The sequence below is a fragment of the Vipera berus genome (genome assembly GCF_964194415.1).
Source record: "Vipera berus genome assembly, chromosome: 5".
In the NCBI taxonomy this organism is placed as follows: Eukaryota; Metazoa; Chordata; class Lepidosauria; order Squamata; family Viperidae; genus Vipera; species Vipera berus.
In genome coordinates this window covers 24,863,093-24,882,001 of record NC_138207.1, presented here as the reverse complement: position 1 = coordinate 24,882,001, position 18,909 = coordinate 24,863,093, and the positions used below count along the sequence as shown (strand labels likewise).

Genomic DNA, 18,909 nt, shown 5'->3' with positions numbered 1-18,909 from the left:
GTCTTCATTAAAATAAGTTTGCTGAGTGATCTAATGATCAGATTAAAACAAAAGTTTAGATGTTTCTGTAAAAAGAAAAGTCTTCATCAGGGTCCAGTCCAAACCGGGAATAAACAACATGCTGGCTTGGACTGGACCATGATGAAGACTTTTCCTTCTACTATTTGGCACCCAGGATGGGACTCCAAACTAACCTCTCCAGTGGACTGAGACTGGTAAGCCCCATCTTGCCTTGTGTCTGTGGATGGGTTTCCCAGGCCCTGCCCATATGGAGCCAGTTTAGTAAAAGGAGTTTTGGGTTTGAGCTCAAAAGCTACTTTGGAAAGAAGATGGGTACCTCTAAATTTTAACTTTAAATCCCAGGGGAGTGAAAGAAATGTGTGTATATCTGTGTTTGTGAGTGAGAAGACCCTTTTCCAAATCACAGTTGGATTTTGCTCTCTGGCCTTTCCTAATTGCAGAAAGCATCTGTTCAAGTGGCAGACCCTGGAAAGCATGGTGGTTTGGCCAGAGTGCAAGACCTTTTGTTAGGGAAAAGGGAGAGGCTGTGTGGAAATGGAATGGAATGAGTGAATGAGAGAATTGGATTTGGGCAACTAGCTGGTAAGGCCCTGTAAGCAAAGCTGAGATTAGGAGGTGCCCGTACCTGCGGTCGAGGTAGCAGGTCCACCCAGACATCTCTGAGTCTGAAAAGTGACTGGCGGTTGAAGGAAGTGCCTGTACCTGCTGTGTTGGGGTGGCAGGTCTTCCCGGACCCCTTTTTGGTCTGCAAAGAGACAGGTGGTGTGTTCCCTGGTTAGGAGGTGGCCATACTCTGTGAGGGAACCAGAGGCCTCCTGGATGGGTTTTTTTTTTTTTTGTCCAAAAACCGATAGGCAGAGCGGCAGACTTTGGCTGCAAAGGGAGACCCAGCTAAGCCAATTGAACCGCACATCAGAAGGGGAACACGGGAAGCTGTAGCTTGAGGGTCGTGACAGGAACCCCCTAGGAGAGTTGCTTGTGGCATGGGATGAGAGGCAAGTGCCCGTCCTAGCCAGTATAAAGAAAAAATGATAAAAGGAAATTTGTGAATAATGGGCTTTGCTCAAGGTTTTGCTGGGAAACCAATTCGGCTAAATAATGGTACTTAAAATGAAATTAAAATATAGAAATAGTGACTTTCTCTGTCTCTCTCTCTTTCTGTGCAACCACGTGATAGGTTTAAGATTTGTGCCTTCTCTAATTTGAGCTAACTCAGATTAACAGTGGGAATGACCAGAGTGTGAAAACTGAGTGTTCTGTTTTCCTCTTCTTTTCTCTTTGTCTTTGTGTTTGTATGTGTGTCAAGGTCTTTGTGTGTTCTCGAGGTAAATGTTAACTGTTGGGTGTCTCTAATCCCTAGAGAAAAAAAATCTTAAAATTCTGCTAGAAATTCTGCTTAAAATAAGCCACCAAAGGATATACTCTCACCTTGTTTGTTTGGCCAGCAAACAGGGTGAAGAGAAATGTGTTGGGTTTTTGCTTTTTTTTACCTTTCTCTCTGTGTACTCTTAAGAACAGCCCAAAGTTACCAGGAGGGAATGTTTTAAGTTCATCTGCTGGAAAGGTTTCACTTTTGCATTTACTGTATGTGTTGTAAATGAATTTTATCTGTCTATCCTTTTCCAGAAACATGAGGTGTGTCTAGCTACAAGAGCATCCTGAAGATCATGTTTGCTTGTGTAGGGAACTAATCTTCTTAAATTACTTTTCTTATCCTATCAGTAATTAGTGAAACTATTATGAAGCTAATCCTGGAACATATAAGGTTTTTTTTAATCTCTAAAATAATGTGGTCTATTTTAGAATAAATGTTAAAGTTAGACTCTCCTGCCCCTTGCAAATTGCACATCTTAAAATATTAGGCTTTTAGAATTTATTTGGAGCTCTCAGCGTTCTCAAGCTGCCCAGCATTTTCAAGTTGCAAGTCCTTAAATCCTCTCTAACATGTTAAAGGTAAGGTAAAGGTAAAGGTTCCCCCGCACATGCGTGCTAGTCGTTTCCAACTCTAGGGGCCAGTGCTCATCTCCGTTTCAAAGCCGAAGAGCCAGCGCTTGTCCGAGGACGTCCCCGTGATCATGTGGCTGGCATGACTAGACGCCTTTCTCAGAAAAAAGGAGAGTCTGAGCTGCCACTCCCTGCCAGTTCAAGGGCTCATCATGTGCAAAGGAGAGCAGAGCAAAGGTGCTTTGTGAGGCTCCGTGCAAGAAAGGAGCTTTGTCTTTCCAAATAAGCAACACTGGAGTTCCTCGTATTTAATAAGAGCCGAATGCTGAAGCCTCTCCATTGCTTGTTAACCTAGATTCCGGGTGCCTTACTTCTTGACTTGAAATCTTGTGACTGTGATTCTGGACTTAAGATTGGCTAATGATTGGATCTTGGAACAATTGGATCTTGGAACTTCTCCTGACCACTCTTCTGGGGAATTAGATTTCTTTTGTGTGTGTGTGTGTGTGTTTGTGTATTTCATGCACCAAAAAGTCTCTTGGAATATTTCTTGTTCCACAAATGTTGAATTTATTCTGTATACTTTATCCATGTCTCCAACTGTATCTTCCCCAATCAAAAAAAATTCCCAAGACATTAATAATTTCTTTGATATCTTTTTTAGAAATATATGAAATTACTTTAAGTGGCAAAGAGAACGTCACCATGCATTTTTTGACCTTTCTCTTCAAAGATCACCATCACCCATTTCTCCTCTAATTCAGGAGAGTAGATCAGAACATTAATTTCAATTCTAACATCACTGTTTTAATATTGTAAAAGAAAGGGAGGATTACGGCTAATAAATACCAGTATATATCATTCTCAATGTCCTCTGTCAAGTTAAAAATGTCAGACATGCATGCTAAGAGATAGTATTCCTAAAGCAAAAAAGATTCTACAACATTTATTCTTAAGCCCCAGAGAATTCCATTCCATGGTTTTCTGAAAACTAATAATCAGTCCAAAATATACATTAATGCTGCAGAAAAAAGAGAGAAAATATTAGCTACTTTCATTGTTTTTTTCCAATTTCTAATTCACCTGTCAAGAAGTGAAAGACATTAGAAAGTTATTATCTTTTGAAAACCCACATAAGTGAAAAGGAGGAAAATGGGCAGATATGAGGCTATTATATTTTTGCCAGACATGCAAGTTGGTTGACCTCACAGGAAGTGGAGTCCTACAAGTTATCAAAGTAAACACTGTCTGGAGAAAACATGGAAGGATCACCATCAAAATAATTGTATGGTCTCAAGAAGAAACCAACTTCATTCCCAAGGGTTGCGGTATTGGGTACATCCTCAGCATGTGGAATATGGAGAAAGCCAGCATTGATCCAGGCAACCAGATCCTGTGAAAGGAAAAGGGACAATATTATTGTGGTATCTTAGGGGAAAGTCCTGTTCAATACAAAAGTAGTACAAGAATGGATTGAAAGAAATTAAGTTTGTTAAGTAAGGTAGCAGATGGTTTAGTAAAACCTGAGATGTGTAGAAACGGAAAATTGGGAATACAAAACTGTTATCAAGGACCTTATATCCCTTCTGCAGAATTATGGGATAATAATCTACAAAGTGCTTTGATGGTAGGTGGGTTCATCTTCACTTACCTCATTGACAATACTCTCATTGTTTATGAAGTCAGCAAAGGCCACGGGAGGTTTCCATGGGTCAACCTGATTGTAGGGAGTGGTGCTGAAAGATTCATTTTCCTTCCTCTTTGTAACAGCCAACTTATAACTAAAAGGCAAAACAAGAGGACTTGCAGAGATTGAAATTTATTGATTATTAGTTCTTCTTAAGATCTTCAAATATTATTGTTCCTGACATCTGTCTTGAAAGACAATATAATGACAGGATGCTGTTCCATGACAGCCCAACTATAAAAATATAGGACAATTGTTGTTCCAACTCATTATTAAAATACTTACAAAATTTGAGATAATTTTAGGCTTGAACTGCCATATAAAATTCCATAGATGAGTTGCAGAACCACAAGACCTCTGTGGAGATCTATTCCAAATTACCAGGTGTCATGGGTTTCCATCCTGGTAGGGAGTTGATTAAATATACTGATCCCAAAACACATAGGAAATTAAACTTCAGACTAGTACCTCAAATTAGTTCCAGAAATGCAAGAGTACAAATTTATAATACTATGGCTCAGATTTCTTCAATAGTCGACCAGAAGCAGTGGAAAGGCACGCTGAAACCAGCAGTCTTTCCGAAGGGGACGCATGGAGGATATTACAAAAATCAGATAAGGGAGAAAATTATGCATGGCTACCAATAGACAGGTCTTTATAGCTGATAAAAACTTAAAACTGTATTTCAGGCCCTAATTTTACCTTTAATTTATATTGTTTGTATTTGCTAAATGCCATTCTCTCTTTTTTTATATAAATTTAAAATTTACACCTCAAAATTGACCTGGTTCAGGATTTTCTTGCCATTTGGGGACACATTAGAGAAAAGGAAAGATTGTAAGACTCATTTTGCTTGATAGTATTAACCTCCAATAATCTGTAGCATTTATCTTAGATCAAGTTTAAGAATAACTCTCAAATTGAGGATAATGTCCCAGAAATGGAACATTGACGCATGCAAAGTCTTTAAACTACTCTTCCAACCATGATTACGCTCACAACACAAAACATACTATATTGATCAAAGAAACTGTTTCTCTCTATGCAATCCAATGCTGGATTATTTATCATTAGCGATGAATATGAACTAAAAAAAATTTTTTTGCAGTCTGAATAGTGCTTTTTCCCGCTTTATATGTTCCATAGTTGGAAATGGAAAAGTTTTCCTTAGCAAATATTTGATCATTATCCATACTTTTTAACCACAACATCTACAACAGAGCATAACAAAAGTGAGATGGATATATAGATTTCTTTAAAATGAATAAATTTGAAAGTTCCTGCCTATCTTATTCAAGGTGCTGAAACGCAAAGACACAACTGAATCTATTTTACTTTGCACTTAGAAATCAGTCACTTACCGACCCCAGCTGAGGCCTGGCTCCATTGGATCTGATTCCGGCAGATGGTCTCCAGGAAAGCTGACCATCTGGATCCTATAGCCTTGCTTATGGCCCCACTTGTTTGTGCGGTTGGATGCAAAAAATATGTTTCTGGGCATATCATCATGGAGACGGAACGAAGCCTTGTCCTCGGTGTCAAAAATTTCCTTCACCATCTTCATTTGATAGAACTTATTTTCTGGGATCCAAGGGGCCTGCAAGGTCTCAAATGCCATGTCATTGCCAACCAGGGTGTTTTTCACACCTCAGAAAGAAATCAAGTACAACACTTAGTACTTGAGCAGTTGTTGATGGATCAGACTTCTCCTACTGCATTTTCATCTTCTCAAAAATCAAAATTGTTTCTACTCTAACATTTTGCTAACCTAGAGATGAAGTTGTCATAAGAGTATGCATAATAGTTCTTCAGGCTAAATATCAAGAACGTAACTCAGCGTGATAAAACAACCTTTGCAATTTTAATAAACAGCAGCTCATTCATTAAATAACACCATCTGAAAATGACCTAAAATGATAAAACTGAATTAGAGATTTTGCATAAATGAAATATTTCACTTAAATTTTTATTAGAACAAATCATTTAGGGTATTTATGAATTCTCCTTTATTTATTGGTTAATATGTAGCTGAATCAAGCTGGGAACCTGTCAGCTTCAGGTCTTTTAAATCTACATTCGCCATTTGAGTATCACAATTTCACCCCTTTCCCTGAAAATGTTTTTTTCATATTACCAAAGAAGGATTTTCTTCTGTGTTTCCCCCAAAATAAACCCCACCCCCCAAAAAAGACCTACCCTGATTTTTGCAAGTGGGCCTAATATAAGCCCTACTCCAAAAATAAGCCCTAATTAGGACCCTGCCCATTCCGTCCCACCTGGCTGCCGCAATGGGGCAGAAGGCCGTGCGGCACATTGCACCACTGCCACCACAACTAGGCAAGACAGGTGGGGGAGGAAGTGGAGCTGCCCCATGTGTCCAGCACCCACTTCCTTTAGCCCCCCCCCCCAAGCCAGGCCATTCCTTGCTCCCTTTCACTCCCCTCCTGAGCCGAACTGCCATGCTACCATACAGATTATGGGCAGGGTAGGCCAAGTCCCCTTCCACCATTTCGGAGCCAGGGGGGAGTGACGTCAGAAGGCTCCACTGCTGCTGTGAGCTGCTGGAGGAGCTTCTTTCATGCTCTGCCCTACAGATCACCTGTCCAGCGGCAGCAGCTGCCTCTTCCTCTGCCAACTCTCCCGTGGCTTGCACCCTGACCAGGCAACACAAGCCTCCCCCACCATCTCCTGTCAACCACCACTGGAAAGAATGGAGAACAGGAAGTGCAGCAGCTCTGCACAGTGATGCAGAGCAGGGAAGAGCACTTGCTTGCCGCCCTGCAACTTCTCATGAAAAACAAAAAGATCTTACAGCAGGAGAGAAACACGCCAGAGCTAGAAAGCAGGTTAGTGTTGATTTTTTTTTTCCTTTCGGGACAAGGGGCAGGAAATAAGCTGCCATTTCGAGAATTGAGAAGGGAGACATGAGGCGGTGCAAGGTGGCAAGCAAATGTTCTTCTCTGCTCTGCATCGCTGCGCAGAGACGCTCTGCTTCCCGTTCTCCATTTTCTCCAGTGGTGGGGATGGAGGGCCGGCAGGGGAGAATTGTGCTGCCCAGTCATGGTGCAAGCCACAGGAGGGTTGGCAGAGGAGAAGAAGGAGGCAGCTGCCACCAGGCAGGTGATCTGTGGAATGGAGCATGAAGAAAGCCCCTCCAGCACAGCAGCAGAGGAGCATTTTGCTGTCATTCCCCCCTGGCTCCAAAACAACACAGGGGAGACAAGGCCTACTCCACCCATCCTCCATATGGTAGCATGGCAGTTCGGCTCAGGAGGGGAGTGAAAGGGAGCAAGGAATGGCCTAGCTGGGGTGACCTGAGGGAGGTGTGTGCGGGGCATGTGGGGCAGCTCCAACCCCCTCCCCCACCTGCCTTGCCTCATTGTGACGGCAGCAGCGCAATGTGCCATGCGGTCTCCTGCTGTGAGCGGCTGCAGTGAGCCAGAAGCCATGCGGGCTCCTGCTGGATGGAGCTATTGGTGCTGCTGCTGCGAGGCAAGGCAGGTGTCACGAAAAATATAAGACACACCCAAAATAAGACCTAATGCCTCTTTTGGAGCCAAAATAATATAAGACCGGGTCTAACTTTCAGGGAAACACAGTATATATTCATCTTGTCTACTTCAGAAGGGACCCTGACTTAGAATTTACACAATTTTCGTGTGTTCGCCACATCAGCTTGCAAGAAAACCACACCACCAATTTTCAGCAATGAGCAGGCAAAAAAGGGCCATAGGTTTTGTGTCCTGACTCCTAGCCTATCCAGACATACAGGAACTTTATGAAAGGAATGTTTATAAATGCAATAATAGCATCCACTTTGTGGTATTAGCAAAAGAGTTTTATGGGCTCATTGAGCAGAAAGCAGCAGCGTTTAAAATGAATCAGTGCTAGAAAGAATATGACAGAGACAATGTGTCTATGTAACAGAGAGAAAGGAATAGTCAAGGGTATGGTCTTCCCAGTTGCAATGTATGGCAGTGAAAGTTGGACCATAAGAAAGGCCAAGCGCCAAAGAATTGAGGCCTTTGAGCTATGGTGCTGGAGAAGACTCCTGCGAGTCCCTTGGACTGCAAGGCGATCAAACCGGTCAGTCCTAGAGGAGATCAACCCTGAGTGCTCTTTAGAAGGCCAGATCCTCAAGTTGAAACTCAAATACTTCGGCCACCTAATGAGAAGGAAGGACTCACTGGAGAAGAGCCTAATGCTGGGAAAGATTGAGGGCAATAGAAGAAGGGGATGACAGAGAATGAGGTGGCTGGATGGAGTCATTGAAGCAGTAGGCGTGAGCTTAAATGGACTCCAGAAGATGGTAGAGGACAGGAAGACCTGGAGGAACATTGTCCAAGACAGTGAAATAAATATTCTTCATTAAAAAGAAACCCTCCCTTCTCCTGAACTGAAGTTCAAGAACATTACTAAGAGAGTAATAACCATACTCTTCAGTCTTTCTTCATTGTAGTATTTGCAATCATTAGAACAATTGTAACAAAGCCAAAGTGGGACAAAAGAGCCTATAATTTCCACACAAGTGGTAAACATTTTTTTACACTTACCACCAATATCCAAATCCACCTTGAAATGAATATTATGAGTATGAATTGTACCCAGCACAAATTCTTGCACTCTATTGCCAAAGTCTTTGGCATCACCAAAGTAAAAATCAGATATAATGTACCCGCTGGCATGGATCCAAACACTGACAGCTCCATTTTGGTGGAAAATAAAATCCCAGACATAGTCATAGTTAAAAATCGAAGATATGGTTCGGAAAACCAGATTTGAATCTGCCAACCCTCCGTAAAAAGGAGACTGGATGCTTTCATAATGTCGTCGTATGGGTAACTCAGCATTCTGCTCAAAGATGCAGATAGCATTTTTACGGCTAGCAGGTAATGAAGTATCATAAAAAAAGTGGAAGTCCAAATAACTGGATAAATAAGGACAATCTAGACCCTGGGTGAGGGGAAAGATATAGGATCCAAGACCATAGCTGGAATCCATGTATCTGGTTGACATGGAAGTAGGACTGTTGGAGCCATAGATAGAACTTGCTTCTTGCAAACTTAACTCATAGATTATTCTTTCTCCATTAAACCTGACATCAAAGATACGTGGACCCCTGCTTGCATCAATTCCGAATGCAAAACTCCATCTCAGAAAAGTGACATGATTATTGCGAATCCTATAGCGTGGCCCACGAGGTTCATACTGCAAAGGGCCTAGGTCTTTTGGTGGCACCCTCTGCTTCAGTGATGAGTAACCCCCATCAGGAGGGGCTTCTTTAACCTTGTCTACTCTAACCTTTCCCATGTTGAATTGTCTCTCAAGGTCTTCCATGTCTTCAAAGTACTGTCCATTATAAAACACTTTTATTACCTTCCACTCAGAAACATCCATGCTACTATGATCCACTTGGACCTCAAAACCAATGGGATGTAAATAATAGCCAGTTACATTCTGGAAATGACTCACCCACATTTTGCGATCTCCTGATTTAAATCCTGGAGGCATTTGATGACTGTACTCTATATTGCTTCCACTGTAATTTAGAACTTTTTGCATGAAATTTGCAGCCTTAGAATATCTGTCCCTTAAGAATTCATAGATTTCATTAAGCTCATTTGTCAAAACAAATCTTTGAGAATAAGGCAATTTCCTTCCATATTTCTGTACCGTAATATCTTTATGATATATTGGCTCTGGAAGAGGACCCACCACAAATTCTGTCACATTGGGGTCCATCTGGTTTCCAAAATGGATCACAGCCAGAGCTTCCCGTGCTGGCTGAGATCCTTGATGATCTAAGAATTGTAATACTTGTGCTTTGAGAGGGAGCTGCAAAGTGATCATATAAATGCAGTTGTCTGATGGCTTGGCTTGAGGTGTCTCCACCAGTGGCACTCCCAGGTTGGACTGTAAATACCTCTTTACTTGCATTATCTCTCCTGGAGTTAAATCGTGAAATACCTGGCTGCCATTATCTTGCCCATCTTCCTCTTGCCCCATTTTCTGGGAATAATTTTCATAATACTTTGTTTTTTCTCCTCTATTTCGATACACCAAGACTAAGATGGAAATTATGGCGACGCCGATTGCTATGAGAAAATAAATCAGTTTTGAATTCATTTTCTCAAATCTAAAGATAGAAACATACAGAAAGGGTTTATAAAATTCTAAATTATGCTTTAAAACATGGATACAAATAATAAGACACTTGTTGAGCATGTAACTTACAAACGTATAAATTTCTTTCATTTACAAAACACTCCAGAAATTGTGCAATCATATATTCACATCTTCAATAATCTTACCAGCTGGCCACGATACTCCTATTTCATTAGCTAAAACCAGGAACTCAGATGCAAACGCTAGTTAGACACTTCTAAACTGACTAGAAGTTGAGACCAAGGAAATTAAATATAGGTTAAAAGGAAGGAGGTCTCTTATGCAAATGTGTCTTCAAACTATAATCTTCTGTTTTGACAAAATGCAATATGGAGAGCTTGAGAAATCTTGTTTGCCAGCCTTCAATCATTTTTCAAGTTGTCATCATTCCACATAATTCTCCGAATTGAAATATGGTTGGGCTAGATGCTACCTTCTTTGTGCAACAAGTAAATTTATGTCTCTTTGACCATGTATTTAAAGGATGATGTAAGTTTGAGAACCAGACTCTCACTTTGATTGCCTTTGACTGCTTCTTAATTTTTTTTTAGTGAACCTGGCTTTCAAGGATTGTTGTTTACTTGGTATTAAATCTGTTGTTAAAATTCTTTTTAGTAGTAGAATACAATTTATTAGAACACTGAGAGAAAAATAATACTTATATCATCCTGGTAACTAAAACAAATAAAAGGGTATAATTAAAGAAAAAAGTATATATAATATCTATTCATAATAAGAAAGGATTAATTCAGTCCTCAAATTTATCATTACATTTAAATGATTTGGAACCATATTGAATTTTCTTATTACAGTCTAAGTAATAAATAATGCATTCTACTAATTAGACAAAAGTTAAAATTTTGGATGTAGTACTGTGCAACCTCCATCTATGATATTATTATCTAAGAAAGGTTTCCAGTTTGAACTAAACTCTGTATCAGATTTACATTTTAAAAATTTGCTAAAAACCTATCTTGGACCTCAAGGTATATTATTACAATTTAGTTAGTTATTCATTCAAAGAAGGAATTAATGTGCCTATAAAAGGCACATAAATGCCTTGCAGCCATTAAGATACAGTATACAGTGCCAAGTCAGTATTTTCAAAGAGTTGCACAGTTTGAAAACATTTCATGAAACGTCCCTGGTTGTAAATAATTTTATAATATTGTTGGGCTGTACAGCATTGCCACCACATGGAAAAGGAGGCCTCCAATCTGCTCACTACATTTCAATTATTCTTAGGGTTAGAAATATTCATTTTAGTAATCAGGACTAGAGTGATACACCAAAGATAAAACATATTGTATCAATTCTCTCTGAGTATAGTGTTCAAAGTAAATTTAATATTCTTCTTCCACTTATAAACTATAGCTAGTAAAACTGTCAAATTCAGCAATTGTTTCAGCAATTCTTTGACTACCAAATAGCTTATTGACGATATTTAAACTAATCAAGTGTAAAAGAAATCTGAACAAATTATTATCTCTCTTCTGAGGAAAATTCTTGGAACCTTTACTTTTATAAAATAACTTGAATAATGCAGCAAGAGGGAGAAAGCCCCGAATTACTATTTTCCTGTATTTATCCCAAACATTCAGTAAGTTACTAAGGAGTGTATGATCCCTTAGAGGTGGTTCATTTCTATGTGTGTCAATTCAGACATATTGAGAGATAAAGGACAGAAGCATAAGAAGAGATCATTCATTATGAAATCATTATTAAACCTCTAGCATGATCATACAGTCTAAAATTTGGAGCTGTGAAGTCACCTCATTCTTTTGAGTTCTGAAATTTTTTTCTGACCAAGAGCATTTATTTAATTTATATGCCATCCATATCACTATCCAGAATGACTCTAGGCAGCTTATACTGGCAAAAAATATATAAATATAAAAGAATTAAAATTAACAACCAATAAATAAGAGTTAAATCAAAGAGCATGGATGGTACATGTCTGTCACTCAACCTATCACCTCCAGCAAAGCATTTCACTATCGGGGCCTCAAGTCAAATGGAAGAGCTGGATTTTAAGGCCTTTCTGGAAGGCCAGAAGGGTGGAGACCAATCTCTCCACAGTGGCAAAATATTCCAGAGAGCAAACGCCATGTTAGAGAAATCTCTTTTCCAAGACCCATTAGCTAAACTTCCTTGGCCAACGGGGGTCCACAGAAGACCTTTTTTGCCAAAGAGACTAGAATGGGCCAATCCCATTATGGTGAGATGGTTCCTCAAATAACCTGGCCCCATGTCATGAAAGCTATGGAAGTGATAACTAATACTTTGAATTGGACTCAGAAGCAAACCAGCAACCAACGCATTGCATACAGCATGCATGCACCACTCTAAGGGCCTCCAGAACTACCCATGCCTCTGCATTCTGTAACAGCTGTAGCTTCCAAATACTTTTCAAAGGGAGCTCCATGTAGAGTGCATTGCAATAATTCAAATGAGAGATGCTTAGGGCATGAGTGATTGAACAGATGTGCTCATGATCCAGGAAAGGGCACCCCTGGTGCACAACATCCTGGTCTCCCCAGAGATCATCCTCAAGCACAGTTAATACAGTTTTTCTCCTGAAAACCTACTGAATGGAGTCCAGATAATCAGTTTCATCCATGATATCCTAGAGCTCAGCACAATCACCTTTTCCACCAGCTTACAAGGAATGTGGGAGACTGAACAAAAATTGTCCAGGCTGGCAGGGCCCAGGGATGACTTTTTTTAAGGGAGGAAGGGAACCAAGGTCTCCTTTAATAATGCCAGGAACACCCCTCCTGCAATGATGTGTTGCTGTATATGTAGGCCTCAAGAATATTAAGCTTCTCTATTTTTAATTTTTTTAATATAAATACTTTTCAAAAATAGAGGATAAATTCATATACCAAATCCATTCCTTAGTATCTGGATGCTAAATTTCTTTGCAGTTACATAAGATCATTCTTCTCCTTTAGCCCTAGGCTTGATAGTGCTAAAATGACAAATTCCATATGATGGAATTAATATTGGCTTTTATATAATATTTCTTGCTAAAGTTGTAGTAACATCTGCTAAGATTTCAAACCTAAAAAAAGCAAGACAAAATTGGTTGAGTTTAAAAACCTGTTCGATCGAATCACAGACTCATGGGATTGGAAGATGCCTTGGAAGGATGTGTTTTGCTGTATTTGAATTCTACTGCTTTTTAAGAAATGCCATTATTTAAAAAAAAATCTGCCAAAACTGGATTTGAGGATTTGATTTTAATTTTTTTATTTTTGCTTAATGTTCCATGGTATTAGGTGTTTTTTTCTTCATTATCTATTCCTCTCGGGATTGGATCTGTAAACAATTATAATTTAATATTTCTGTCTCAGTTCTATAACATTCTTACTGACAAATTTGCTTTTTGATCAGTAGAGGGTGCTATTGTTATTTAATTAAGTCTCTGGATCATGAACAAAGAAAGCAGTCAGAAGATTTTGACATTAAAATCTTTATGGAAGATTTTGTAGCAGAAAATGACCCATTCTATTAATTCAAGATTGGAGGCTGGAAGAAAAATTTGGATTTAAGAACAGATAAGATAATTGCTGATGTTAAGCAGGTCAACAACTGGATGGATTCTATGGAAAATAGGACCTTATCCTAGAGATTTGGATTTAGAAAGATAATTGGATAAAATGGCATTGCTAGAGCCTAGACAAAAAGAATTATCTTTGAGATTTGAAGGAATCTTAAAATACCCTTGACAAGATCATTAAAATTATTGTACAAGCATTGTCAAAATTACTGAGTTGGGAAAGATCCAAAATGGAGAAGGAGATAGGTGAAACATCTAAAACAGTTCTTTGTATGCAGCTAGAAAAATTCCTAGAAATGTGATGTCTTATTTTTTATTGAGAAGTACTACAGAGCAAGTTACTGCATAACCACAAGATTAAATATTAATGACAAAGAAATCATTATTTTGAAAGACACTCCTACCAGAACTTTATGAAAGAGAAAGAAATATTCCTTTCTATCTAATCTTTTGAGAAAGAATAAGTCTCATTTCATTGGGATAAGCTGGAAGGAATAATTTTTGCCTTCCAGCAAGAAAGACTTAGATTAAATTCTGTCTTAAAAGCCAAGGACTTTATTGCCAAATATGGAGTAGAATTAGATTGATTTCCAATAGAAACAGAGCAAAGTGAAAGTCAGTCTGAACAGGAACCCTCAGATAATTGATACTGGCTCAGGCTGTGGAGATAAAAGTCACAGCCACCGCTAAAGAACTTGAGGGACTCTTTGAATCAAAATGGATGAGAAATTCATAACCTACAATATTAATTTAATATTAATAATTTTAATACTTCATTAAAATGGGAAAAGACTTCATTATTTTATTTTATTGTAGTTTGATTGCACCCTGATGGGGTGGGATATTATAAATAATGACCAAATGTATGTTTGATAGCTTGCTTGATCTGACCTCATGAAGTTAGGCCTCCAATTTCATCATCTTGTTTCAGAGAGAGAAACAAAAGGGTTTCCTTCCTTACAAGTTTCTTGCTTCAACCACAACATCACGCAGAAATGAGTTGTACAAAGAAAAGAGCTTTACAATTCCAGCAATTTTAAACAAGAAAGAAAGGTTGGACAGAAATGTAGCAGATTAGTCTTGCTACAGTTTCATGTATAAAACAAAGTTCTGTGACTTTTCTCAAACTGTTTGCCCACAAACCCCAAAATAGAAAATCATTTTTACCTTTTTATCATCTTAAAATATTGTCTTTTCCCTAAACAAAGAAGTCAGTTTGGCCATTTCACCAATTTCTACCAACTGTGGGAGGACAGCACCCCAGTCCCAGAGAAAGAAATATTTGGGGGAATATTTAAAAGGTAGAATATTATATTTCCCCAAGGGAATAATGGAAAAGCTTAGGCAGAAACCACCCCTCCCCCAAGTCTCTAAGCCCCAAGCAGAAACCCGGTCTGTCTGTAGAAATGCAGATGTGATAATTCTGGCAGAAAGATTGGAGCTGATGGGATTAGAAAGAGAAAGATCCCTAGAATCAACAACCCTCACCCAAAAAAATCCAACATAGGACATAGCCATCAGCCACACCCCCAGGGAAGCAGTTCATAATACGATTAACCACTATCTCCGGTCCTTTCGTCGCGACCTAAAGACGTATCTTTTCCAACTGGCCGACCTGGACTGAGGATGGGGGGGTTTAATATTGTTTTAATCTGATTGGTTTTAGTAATTTATTTTATTTATTTATTTATTTTATTTTATTACATTTATATACCGCCCTTTCCCTGAGGACTCAGGGCGGTTTACAGGGAGTTAAAAAACCAGCAATACAAAAGTTAAAACCAATTTAAAAAAGATTAAACTAACCCTGTGCAATTAAAACCCCAATTAAAATAAATTACTCCTCAGCCTGGGCCCGAGAGCTCGAAGAGCCAGGTCTTCAGGCCCCGGCGGAATGACCGGAGGTCGGGGGCAGTCCTCAGCTCCACTGGCAGCTGGTTCCAGAGGGCAGGCACCCCCACTGAGAAGGCCCTATCCCTGGGTGTCACCCGCCGGCAATCTCTTACCGGTGGGACCCTGAGAAGACCCTCCCTGTGGGAGCGCACTGGGCGAAGGGCATTTGATGCCAGCAGCAATTAATTATGGGGCTTTGTAATTTAATTCTTTTTTAATATTTGTATTACTGTCTTGTATTGGTGGAGCAGTGGGCTAATGCCTCCTTAAGTAACACCAGCTGCCTGCAATTACTGCAGGTTCGCATCCCACCAGGCTCAAGGTTGACTCAGCCTTCCATCCTTCCGAGGTAGGTAAAATGAGGACCCAGATTGTTGGGGGCAATAAGCTGACTTTGTAAAAATGCCGCTGGGGGGGGGGCGAAAGCCCTAATAGGCAGGCATATACATAGAATGAAGGCTATTGCTAAGCATATTGATTGTGCTTAGATTGTAAGCCGCCCTGAGTCTTCGGAGAAGGGCGGGATATAAATGGGATTAAAAAAAAAGCTGTTTTATTGTTGTGAGCCGCCCTGAGTCCTTCGGGAGATAGGGTGGCATATAAGTCCCATAAATAAATAAATAAATAAATCATCAGAATACCAGAAAGGCACACTGAAGCTCAGGTCAAAGTTCATGCCACAGGAACAACCTCAAAAGCCCAAGTAGGAATAAAAACCCACCTCTCCCAGCAACATCTGGTCAGCTTTCCCTGAGTCACCTTTCTGTCTGGCTCTGCTCTTCAGTAAATGAAAACCTTCTTTCTAAAGCAGTCTCCATTTTGTTTATTCCCAGCTTGTACTGGACCATGATGAAGATTTTTCTTTCAACACAACCATTCCTCCATTGTGGAAGTACAGAAACTTCCCATCTTTGTGCATATAATAATCTTGCTAAGTTGTCATGTACTGTATAAAAATGAAGTTCCATGATTTTTTCCCCAACTGTTTGTTTATCAGTCCCAAAAGAAAAACCCTCCAGAATTAATTGTCTAGTAATCTTTAAAATGTTTTGAATTAATGTACGAATTCAAATCCAAAACTTTATGGCTTTTTTGTAAGTTCACCAATCATGGTAAAATGTCACTTCTTCTTTTTCACGTTTCCATCATTAATTTGAAAAGCCTTTATACATTCCACGCAATTTCTCTGGTGACAAATGAGACCTCATTTTATCATTTTTTTCTGTTAAAATTATAACATAATTGGAATGGCAATTCTTTCAACTAATTATTTTCACAATGTTTTACCTGTATATTATAACCAATTTTTAGTCCACTCTATCGTAGAGATTTTGACTTGCTATTCTTTTGTTTCAAATTCAAAAGGTTTTATACATTTTACCAATCCCACGGTCATTATTTTTACACAGTTCTGTTTCAAACTCAGTCTTAAAAATATTCAAAACCTGAATTGTTTAAAAGTTTCTAGTAATTGTACATAAGAAAATCATTATCAAGTAGATCTCTTGTTTTTATCTTACATTCTCCTTGACAAAATTCTAGCATCTCACAATAAGTTAGCTCTTTGTGCTTGCTCCTCATTTCTCATCCACAAAATGTTCTTGTGCTGAAAAAACATATTTTAAGGCACAACCTGGAGTCTATACCTCATCAGAATGGTACTCCTATCCTTTTTAAAAAATCTACATTAGCCTCAATTTTATTGTCACACAAATAGTCATGCCATCCAAAATCTCAGGTATGTCCTTCTGACTCCAGAAGCCTTCTGTTTCTCAGCAACATGTGTCTTTTTTCAAAACCAAACAACAAAATACAATTTCAAATCAGGTAAACCCTATCCCTCTTTTTCCTTCACAACTTGGAACATCTTGTATTTAAATTATGTTTTATTCCCCTGCCAAACCAATTTAGATATAGCTTTCTGCCATAGTTTAAATGGTACAGCAGTTGTTAAAATCAGTATTGTCTAAACCATGGGTCCCCAACCTCTGGTCTGTGGAACGGCACCGTGCCACGGCATGCCAGAAACTGGGCCGTGTAAAGAAGGAAACCCCCATCCATGGGATGCAGGCAGCACACAAAACCATGCCCCCTCTGGTCCATGGAAGAACCTCTCTCCACGGAACCAGTCCCTGGTGCCCAAAAGGTTGGGGGCCTCTGGTCTAAACAAAAATAACATTCTAGGAAAATATTCAGCACGATGACAGAAATCCTTCCCAGCAAAAGCAATTGTAGTTTCTCCCATCTAAACATATCTCTTTAAACAATTATTTTCAAATAACATTCAGTTCGTATTTGTCATAGTAATGCCAAAAGAAGTTTATCCTCTTCTTAAAGGTATCTTATAAAACAGGTTAATTATCTTAAAATCTGTTGTATTCATCAATTCTACTTCTATTTTCATATTTTTGTGAACATCTTCATCTTGTTTGCTAATCTTTCTGTGGTCATTGGCATCACCTTGCATTTTTTGACCCCGCTCACCACAGATATACTTGTTGTCCTCTAGTTTAGAAGAGTGATCAGAGAGCTACTCTTCAATTCCAGCACCATTTTTCTAATGTTAGAATGAAGAGGAGATTATATCCATTATGTCATGTCTTGTTAAAAATATCAGTTGTGCATTCCAAGGAATAATAATAAAAGAAATGGTTGAGCAAGTCACTTCTTAAACCTTAGAGAATTCCATTCCACCAGAATTCCCTGAGGACAAAGGACAAAGGGGTAAGAATAATTAGGAAAAAAATGTCCATTAATGATACAGAAGGAAGAAGAGATAAAGAAAAACAAAATTGTAGAACACTAGGGAGTAAGATGAATCTGGCAAGATTTTTTAAGCATAAAACAAAAGTATTATCGAGATGCAGATTAATAATAATAATAAGTTGGAAGGGACCTTGGAGGTGCTCCAGGATCTTTGAAAAATATAGTTCACTGGTTCTGAGATTACATCTGCCAGTTCCTTGAGAACTTTGTGGTGTAATCCATCTGGTCCTGGTGATTTGAACTCATCTAGGCTGGACAGGTGTTCACTTACCATTTTTTTGCCTATCTTAACTTGCGTTTCTATTCTGTTTTTTATGGCACTGGTTTTGGTAGGTTGGACTGTTTTTTCCCTTTGTGTAAAGACAGATGCAAAAACCGAGTTAAATAGTTCTGTTTTCTCCCTATTGCTTGTCACCTTCTTGCCACTTTCCCCCACTAATGGACCAATCATTTCCTTAACTTTTTTCTTGTTTTTTATATGTTGAAAGAAGCATTTTTTGTTATTTTTGACTTTGGTCGCAAGCCTTAGTTCAATTTGAGACTTAGCTTTCCTCACTTCATCTTTGCAGGCACGGGCTATTTGCTGATATTCTGACTTAGTTATGTGCCCCTCTTTCCAATTCTTATACTTGTCCTTTTTATCTTTCAATTTATCAGAGAGTTCTTTATGCAGCCATGCTGGTTTCTTTTGAGAGCTGTTATTTTTCTTTTTTGTTGGTATTGTACTAGACTGGGCCTTTATTATATCACTTTTCAAAATTTCCCAAGCTTCTTGAGTTGTTTTCCCCTTTAGGATTCTCATCCATGGAATTCTTCCCATGGTCTCTCTAAGTTTATTGAAATTAGCTCTTTTAAAGTCCAAGACTCTAGT

At 38.9% G+C, this 18,909-nt stretch overlaps 1 pseudogene across 1 annotated transcript; it reads right to left on the bottom strand.

Annotated features, from left to right (window-relative positions):
* Nucleotides 1–3,136: 3,136 nt before the first annotated feature.
* On the bottom strand, nucleotides 3,137–9,658 carry LOC308668527 (amine oxidase [copper-containing] 3-like; annotated as a pseudogene). Its single transcript has 4 exons — nucleotides 8,206–9,658; nucleotides 5,014–5,299; nucleotides 3,617–3,746; nucleotides 3,137–3,358 (listed from the first exon to the last, which is right to left on the bottom strand). The product of its transcript is annotated as an amine oxidase [copper-containing] 3-like (transcript).
* Nucleotides 9,659–18,909: the final 9,251 nt, after the last annotated feature.